The sequence below is a fragment of the Camarhynchus parvulus genome, chromosome 22 (genome assembly GCF_901933205.1).
Source record: "Camarhynchus parvulus chromosome 22, STF_HiC, whole genome shotgun sequence".
Lineage (NCBI taxonomy): Eukaryota > Metazoa > Chordata > Aves > Passeriformes > Thraupidae > Camarhynchus > Camarhynchus parvulus.
In genome coordinates, this window is record NC_044592.1 from 4,015,787 (window position 1) to 4,023,281 (window position 7,495).

The following is a 7,495-nucleotide window of genomic DNA, read 5'->3' on the forward strand; positions in this document are numbered from 1 at the left end:
GGATTTTGGGATGAGAGGGTTGGGAGTGACAGGAGCGTGGGGGATGGAGGGAACAGAGCGGGGTGGGAACACAGGAATGGGAAAAAAGGGAATTCCAGGGATGGATGGAGGCAGAGTTTGTGCCTGGCCCCGAGCGGAAGGGAAACGAACAAAACCTCTCCCATGGGATTGGGGTTTTCCCTTTCAAAAGGGCCGGGATGCTCCTGCATTTGGGGGACCCTGGATTCCCCCAGCCATGGCAGCAAGTCCAGACCCAGCAGCATTCCAGGGATTTTTACCCCCAGCATTCCCCATTAAGGCACCACTCCAGCTCCATCAGAATTCCAGGGATTTGTCCCCAGCATTCCAGGGATTTTTGTCCCCACCATTCCCAATTACCAGCACCACTCCAGCTCCATCAGCATTCCCAATTTTTTACCCCCAGCATTCCCCATTAACCACTCCAGACCCATCAGGGTTCCCATTCCCGTGGATTTCTTCTCATTAGCATTCCCCATTAGCATTCCCCATTAGCATTCCCCATTAGCATTCCCAATTAGCAGCCAGCTGTTAATGGATGAGGCCTCAGGATGACTTTCCCTGCCCCAGCACAAATCCCACATGGAATTGGGATCCCAAAGGAATTTCCCCACCCTCCAGCAGGGGAAAGGAGCCGAGCCCTCGGCGCTGAGAACCCCAAAACTGCGGGGTCACCCCTGATCCTGGGGGCTCCTTCCAGCTGGGAATTGCAGCGGGAATTTGGGAATTGCAGCAGGAATTGGGGAATTGCAGTGGGATTTGGGAATTGGAGCTGGGATTTGGGAATTGCAGTGGGAATTGGGGAATTGCAACTGGAATTTGGGAACTGCAGCGGGAATTTGGGAATTGCAGCTGGGATTTGGGAATTGGATCTGGAATTTGGGAATTGCAGTGGGAATTGGGGAATTGCAACTGGAATTTGGGAACTGCAGCGGGAATTTGGGAATTGCAGCTGGGATTTGGGAATTGGATCTGGAATTTGGGAATTGCAGTGGGAATTTGGGAATTGGAGCTGGAATTTGGGAACTGCAGCGGGAATTTGGGAATTGCAGCTGGGATTTGGGAATTGGATCTGGAATTTGGGAATTGCAGGGATTTGGGAATTGGAGCTGGAATTTGGGAACTGCAGCGGGAATTTGGGAATTGCAGCGGGGGTTTGGGAATTGCAATGGGAATTTGGGAATTGCAGCCGGGATTTGGGAATTTGGGAATTGCAGCTATGAGTTTGGGAACTGCGGCCAGGATTTGGGAATTGCAGCTGGGAGTTTGGGAATTGCAGCGGGAATTTGGGAATTGCAGCCGGGAATTTGGGAATTGGAGATGGGAGTTTGGGAATTGCAGCCAGAATTGGGGAATCGGAGCTGGAATTTGGGAATTGCAGCTGGAATTTGGGAATTGCAGGCGTACCTGGGGCAGCAGCAGGGAGCAGACGATGGCCAGCGTGGTCTGGAAGTTGTCCTTGAGCCAGAGCCCCACGGCGTGGATGCAGCCCCGGACGTGGATGGTGCCCAGCAGCTCCAGGCGCTGCGGAGCAGAGACAGGGTCCCAAATTCCCGGGAATTTTGGGATTTTACCGCAGCTTTCCCAGGAATTTTGGTGGGAACAACCTCGGGTTGGGGATTTGGACCCAAATCATCACCCACAGGGGAGGGATTTCTGTTCTTGTGCTTCCAAAGGATGTTTTGGAGCTGAGGTGGGGTTAAATCCCAATTTTTGGGGTCCTGGGAGAGATCCTGGAGCACCCAATTCCTGCAGCTGGGGCCTGCCCGAGCTGGGAATTCTGCCAGGGATTCCCACATTTCTGCAGGGAATTCTGCCACCAGGAATTCCCACATTTCTGCCAGGAATTCCCACATTTCTGCAGGGAATTCTGCCAGGGATTCTGCCAGGGATTCCCACATTTCTGCCAGGAATTCCCACACTTCTGCCAGGAATTCCCACATTTCTGCAGGGAATTCTGCCACCAGGAATTCCCACATTTCTGCACTGGGCTGATCCCTCGATCCTTCTCCCGCTGGGAAGGGCTGAGGCCATTCCCAGGTGAGAATCCCAGGGCACCAAAAGTGCCCCAAAATTCCAGGGAAAAGCCCCAAATCCGAGCTGGGAGCAGCTGGGGAAGGGGGAATTGGATTTTTGGGATTGGGGGGGAAAAAGGAGCAGAGAATTCCCAAAAATTCCAAAGTCACCTCCTTGTCCAGGGCGCGGTACCCGCACAGGGTGTTCACAACCGCTCCGGGAGCCTGCGGGGAACAGCACGGGTTAGCCCGGGATAGGGGAGGGGTTAGCCCGGGATAAGGGAGGGGTTAGCCCGGGATAGGGGAGGGGTTAGCCTGGGATAAGGGAGGGGTTAGCCCGGGATAAAGGGGAGGGGTTAGCCCGGGATAGGGGAGGGGTTAACTCGGGATAGGGGAGGGGTTAGCCCGGGATAAAGGGGAGGGGTTAGCCCGGGATAAAGGGGAGGGGTTAGCCCGGGATAAAGGGGGAGGGGTTATCCCGGGAAAACACCAGAAATCCAAAGCAAATCGGGAATTCTGGAGGAGCCCCTTGGAATTTGGGGTGTCCCTGGGGCTGAGGGGTCTGCAGGGCAAATCCCAACCCAAACCATTCCAGGATTCTGGAGCGGGGTTGGGAGAGCTGGGAATGTTCCCCTGGAGAAGGGAAATTCCAGGGAGAGCTTCCAGAACATTCCAGGGCCTGAAGGGGCTCCAGGAGAGCTGGAGAGGGATTTGGGATAAGGGATGGAGGGACAGGACACAGGGAATGGCTTCAAAGTGGGAAAATTAAATGGGATTTTGGGCTTTTGGGATGGAATTCCCAGAGGAGCTGGGGCTGCCCCTGCACCCCTGGGAATGTCCCAGGCCAGGCTGGAGCACCTGGGACAGCGGGAATTGTCCCCATGGGTGGCCCTGGGTGGGATCCCAGGCCAGGAAACTCCCAAGGGATTTGGCTCTCCCAGTTCTTTTCCTGGAATTCTGGGGCTGGTTCCTCAAGGAACGAGGCCAAATCCATCCCAAGGTTTTGGTGCTTCCCAGGTTCCGGAGCCTTTGGGGAGGACTCACTTCCCAAAAAAACCTCAGAGCCACAGGCAGGGCCTTTCCCTCTTGGAAAAACCACGGAAATTCCACGGATTCACGGAGATCCCACGGATCCATGGAAATTCCACGGATTCATGGAGATCCCATGGATTCATGGAGATCCCACGGATCCATGGAAATTCCACAGATTCATGGAGATCCCATGGATCCATGGAGATCCCACGGATTCATGGAAATTCCACGGATTCATGGAGATCCCATGGATCCATGGAGATCCCACGGATTCATGGAGATCCCACGGATTCATGGAGATCCCATGGATCCATGGAGATCCCACGGATTCATGGAGATCCCGTGGATTCATGGAGATCCCACGGATCCATGGAGATCCCACGGATTCATGGAGATCCCACGGATTCATCGAAATTCCACGGATTCATGGAGATCCCACGGATTCATGGAGATCCCACGGATTTTCCTCCTGGAGCAGCCTCCAGCCCCAGCTCAGGGAATCCCGCAGTGCTTTGGGTGGGAAGGGGCCCTGAATCCCATCCCACATCAGGGACAAAATCCCAAAATCCCAAAATCCCACGCTGCTTCAGCATTCCCAAAAAAGCTCCCCAATTTCTCCCTCTCTGGATTAAGAGGAATTTTTCCTCTCCCTTCCCCCTGCTCAAATTTTATTTTTACCAAATTGTCCCCAAAAAAACCACAGGAGTGTAAAAAACCCCAAAAAAAGCTCCCTGCAGGAACCCCTGATTCCATCTCCAGGCGCCTCAGGATCCTTAATCAAGGCCTTGATTAGAGAGGAGCTCAAATCTGCATCTCATTTGCATATCAGCCTAATTAAACCCCTTCACATTTCCCTCTTTCTCCATTAAAAACAATGAGGGATTGATGAGGAATTCTCCTCGCTGCCTTTTTGGGAGTTCTCCCAAACTTTCCCGGCCTCGCTGGGATATTATATTTATAATATAATAATATAAGAATATATAGATATATTATAATATTATACATAAATATATAATAATATATTGTAATATTATATATAAAAATAAAATAATATATATTATATTTATCCTGGGATGGAATCCTGCAGGAGCAGGCCTGGATGAAACGAATTTTTAGCAAAATTTTGCTCTGCAAAATTTTAGAGGGGATTTCCCCCAGGAATTTTGGGATTTCCCCCAGGAATTTTGGGATATTTTCCCAGGAATTTTGGGATTTCCCCCAGGAATTTTGGGATATTTTCCCAGGAATTTTGGGATATTTTCCTGCTCTCCCCACGAACACAGCAGAAGTGGGGCAGAAGGGATTTCCCTGGAATTCTGGGATTTCCCCCAGAAACTTTGGGATTTTTTTCTCTAGAATTTTGGGATATTTTCCCTGGAATTTTGGGATATTTTCCCTGGATTTCTGGGATATTTCTCAGGGTTTTTCCTCACCCCCTACGCAAAGATTTCCTTGGATTTTTTCCCCTGATTGGTTTCCATGAATTCGGGATATTTTCCCTGATTGGCTGATATTTTTCCATGATTTTGATTTCCCGGGTATTTCGGGGTTTGCCACCTCTGACTTAGCAGGAGTGGGGCAGAAGGGATTTCCCTGGAATTTTGAGATTTTTTTTCCCCTGGAATTCTGGGATTTTTTTTCCATGGAATTCTGGGATATTTTCCCTGGAATTTTGAGATTTTTTCCCCTGGGATATTTTTCCATGGATTTTGGGTATTTTCCCTGGTTTCTGGTTTCCTCGGATCGGTTTCCCCCACCCCCTGACCAGCAGGAGTGGGGCAGAAGGGATTTCCCTGGAATTTTGAGATTTTTTTTCCCCTGAATTCTGGGATTTTTTTTCCATGGAATTTTGGGATATTTTCCCTGGATTTCTGGGATATTTCCCCCTGGAATTTTGGGATATTTTCCCCGGATTTCTGGGATATTTTCCCTAGATTTCTGGGATATTTCCTCCTGGAATTTTGGGATATTTTCCCCGGATTTCTGGGATATTTTCCCTGGATTTCTGGGATGTTTCCCCCGGGATTTTGGGGTGTTTTCCCGCTCACCCCTCTGACGCAGCAGGAGTGGGGCACCCCGCAGGCCAGGGCGCCGCTGCCGTTGCACCGGTGGTACTGGTTCACCTCCCAGTCCCGGAATTCATCCCCTCCACAGCAGGAAAACTGCAGGAAAAACACAGGAAAACCACAGGGAGACAAAGAGCTGGGAAACCCCGAAATTCCAGGGGAAACAGGAAGGGATTCCCGCTCCAAAGGGGTTTGGGGTTGGGATTTTGGGGGGAAATCCCTCCCCTGGCAAGGGCAGGGATGGAATTCCCAGGGAATTTTCCAGCCCTGGAAATTCCTTAAAAATTCCTGGAAAAGAGGTTTGGGAGAACAGGGAATGGATTCCTGTGGGCAGAGGGATAATGGGGGATCAGTAATTGGGATCATCATTAATTGGGATGATGGGAATCCCTCCCTGGGAGGGCAGGGATGGAATTCCCAGGGAATTTTGGATCCTTTGGTGTTCAAGGCCAGGCTGGAGCACCCTGGGATAGGGGAAGGGGAATTTTAGGATCCCATCCAAGCCAAACCATCCCAGAATTCCAATCCCATTCCCTGCATCTCCCAATTTTTTCCCCGCTCCCAGGGAAGTTGAAGAGTAAAAAAAAGGGAATTTTTCCCATTTATCCCCATCTCAGAGCAATTTGGGCGCGGCTCAGATCCATCCCCACTTCCACACTTTAATTCCAGGTGACAAATCCGTTTTTTCCCAAGGCAGGGATGGATCTGGGGGCTCTCAGCCACCCCACAAAATCCCCACCAGCCCCTCGGGGATTTCTCTTCCTGTCAGGATAAACTGGGATCAAATCCTGCAGCTACAAAAGGAAAAAATTCAAATTTAAAAAAATCTCTTTTTTTCCCGCAGCAAAGATAAAAAAATTCCAATCAAAGTCACCCCGAGTCCTCCACGGAATAAAAATGAGCCTGGTCTGGATTCTTCCCATTTTTTTAACACCAAACTCATCCAGGAGCAGATTTTGGGAGAGGTTTTTCCCTCTGCTCCCCTTTTCCAAGGAAAAGCAGGAAAAATTCTTGGGATCCTCCTGCTCTGCTCCATCCCAGGCACAGATTTCCAGGATTTTCCTGGATTCCCAGAGTTCCCTCCTTAAATTTTGGGATTTTCCAGGTGTTTTTCCCATTTAGAAATGCTCAAAGCCAAGCCCTGCTCCCCATTCCCAGAATTCCCTCCTTAAATTTGGGGATTTTCATTTTTCATTTTTCACAAATCCCAGGATAATTCCCAAAAAATCCCCCTGGGCTGAGCTCGGGGAGGCAAAACCCAAAAAATCCCAAAGTGGGTGAAGATACCCAAGGAAAACGCCCCAGGGATGGGGAAAAAAATGGAAAATCCAAGGAAAACCCTCAAAATCCAGGAAAACCCTCAAAATCCTGGGAAACAGGGCATATGGGATTGAGCATTCCTTGGGAAACTTCCCCTTTTCCCATCCAAACCTTTTCCTGCACAAAATCCAGGATATTTTTGAAGTCCAGGTCGTCGTAGTAGTGCCGGATTCCCTCCTGGATGTTGGAGTGGAAAACCTCGTTCATCTGGGATGGAGAAAGCCAAAAGTTGGGAAAATTGATGGAAAACAGCACAAAATCCCACGTTTTTCACACCAGGGGAGGGATTTAGCCCGTCCCAGGGTGATTTTTTGGGATAAAATCCACAATTTTGGAGCTGGCTGGATCCGTTCCTGCCACATCCAAAGCAAGGAATTTTTATCTGCCCGATTTTTTTTCCTGTTCCTCATTTGCATATCAACAAAGCTGATTTGCATATCAAAATTAATTGCCGGTTGTGGCTGATTTCACCTGAAATCCAATTAATTCTGGGACTGGGGGTTTGATGAAGATCCCTCGTTCCAGAGGGGGATTTGTGCTTCCCACAATTCCCTCTTTATTTGGGGTTTAATTCACTTTTGATATCGTCCCAATTCATTAACATTTATTTTAAATTAATTTAACTTTAAAATTCCTGCTGCATCCCGGAGTTCCATCCCGAGGAACTGGAATCCCAGTTTTGGGAATGACAATTCCATGTCCAGGAATGACAATTCCATTTTTGGCACTAACTGTTCCATTTTCAGGAATGACCATGGAGTTTTCGGGAATAACCATTCTGGTTTTTTGGGAATGACAATGGAATTTTTGGGAATGACCATCCCATTTTTGGGAATAACCATTCCATTTTCAGGAATGACCATTCTGTTTTTGAGAACGACAATGGAATTTTTGGGAATGACAATGGAATTTTTGGGAACGACCATCCCATTTTTGGGAATAAACATTCTGTTTCTTGGGAATGACAATGGAATTTTTGGGAATAATGATTCAATTTTTGGGAATAACCACCCCATTTTTGGGAATGATAATTCTCTTTTCTGG

General features: G+C 49.0%; 1 protein-coding gene across 2 annotated transcripts in view; it reads right to left on the reverse strand.

The window, feature by feature from the left end:
- Positions 1-1,499, reverse strand: part of SLC4A5 (solute carrier family 4 member 5) — a 35,814-nt gene extending 34,315 nt beyond the window's left edge. For both annotated transcript variants that reach the window (XM_030964177.1, XM_030964176.1), the window contains exon 1: positions 1,426-1,499. The gene's annotated coding sequence lies outside the window, so the exon portion shown is untranslated. The remainder of the gene's footprint in view (positions 1-1,425) is intronic.
- Positions 1,500-7,495: the final 5,996 nt, after the last annotated feature.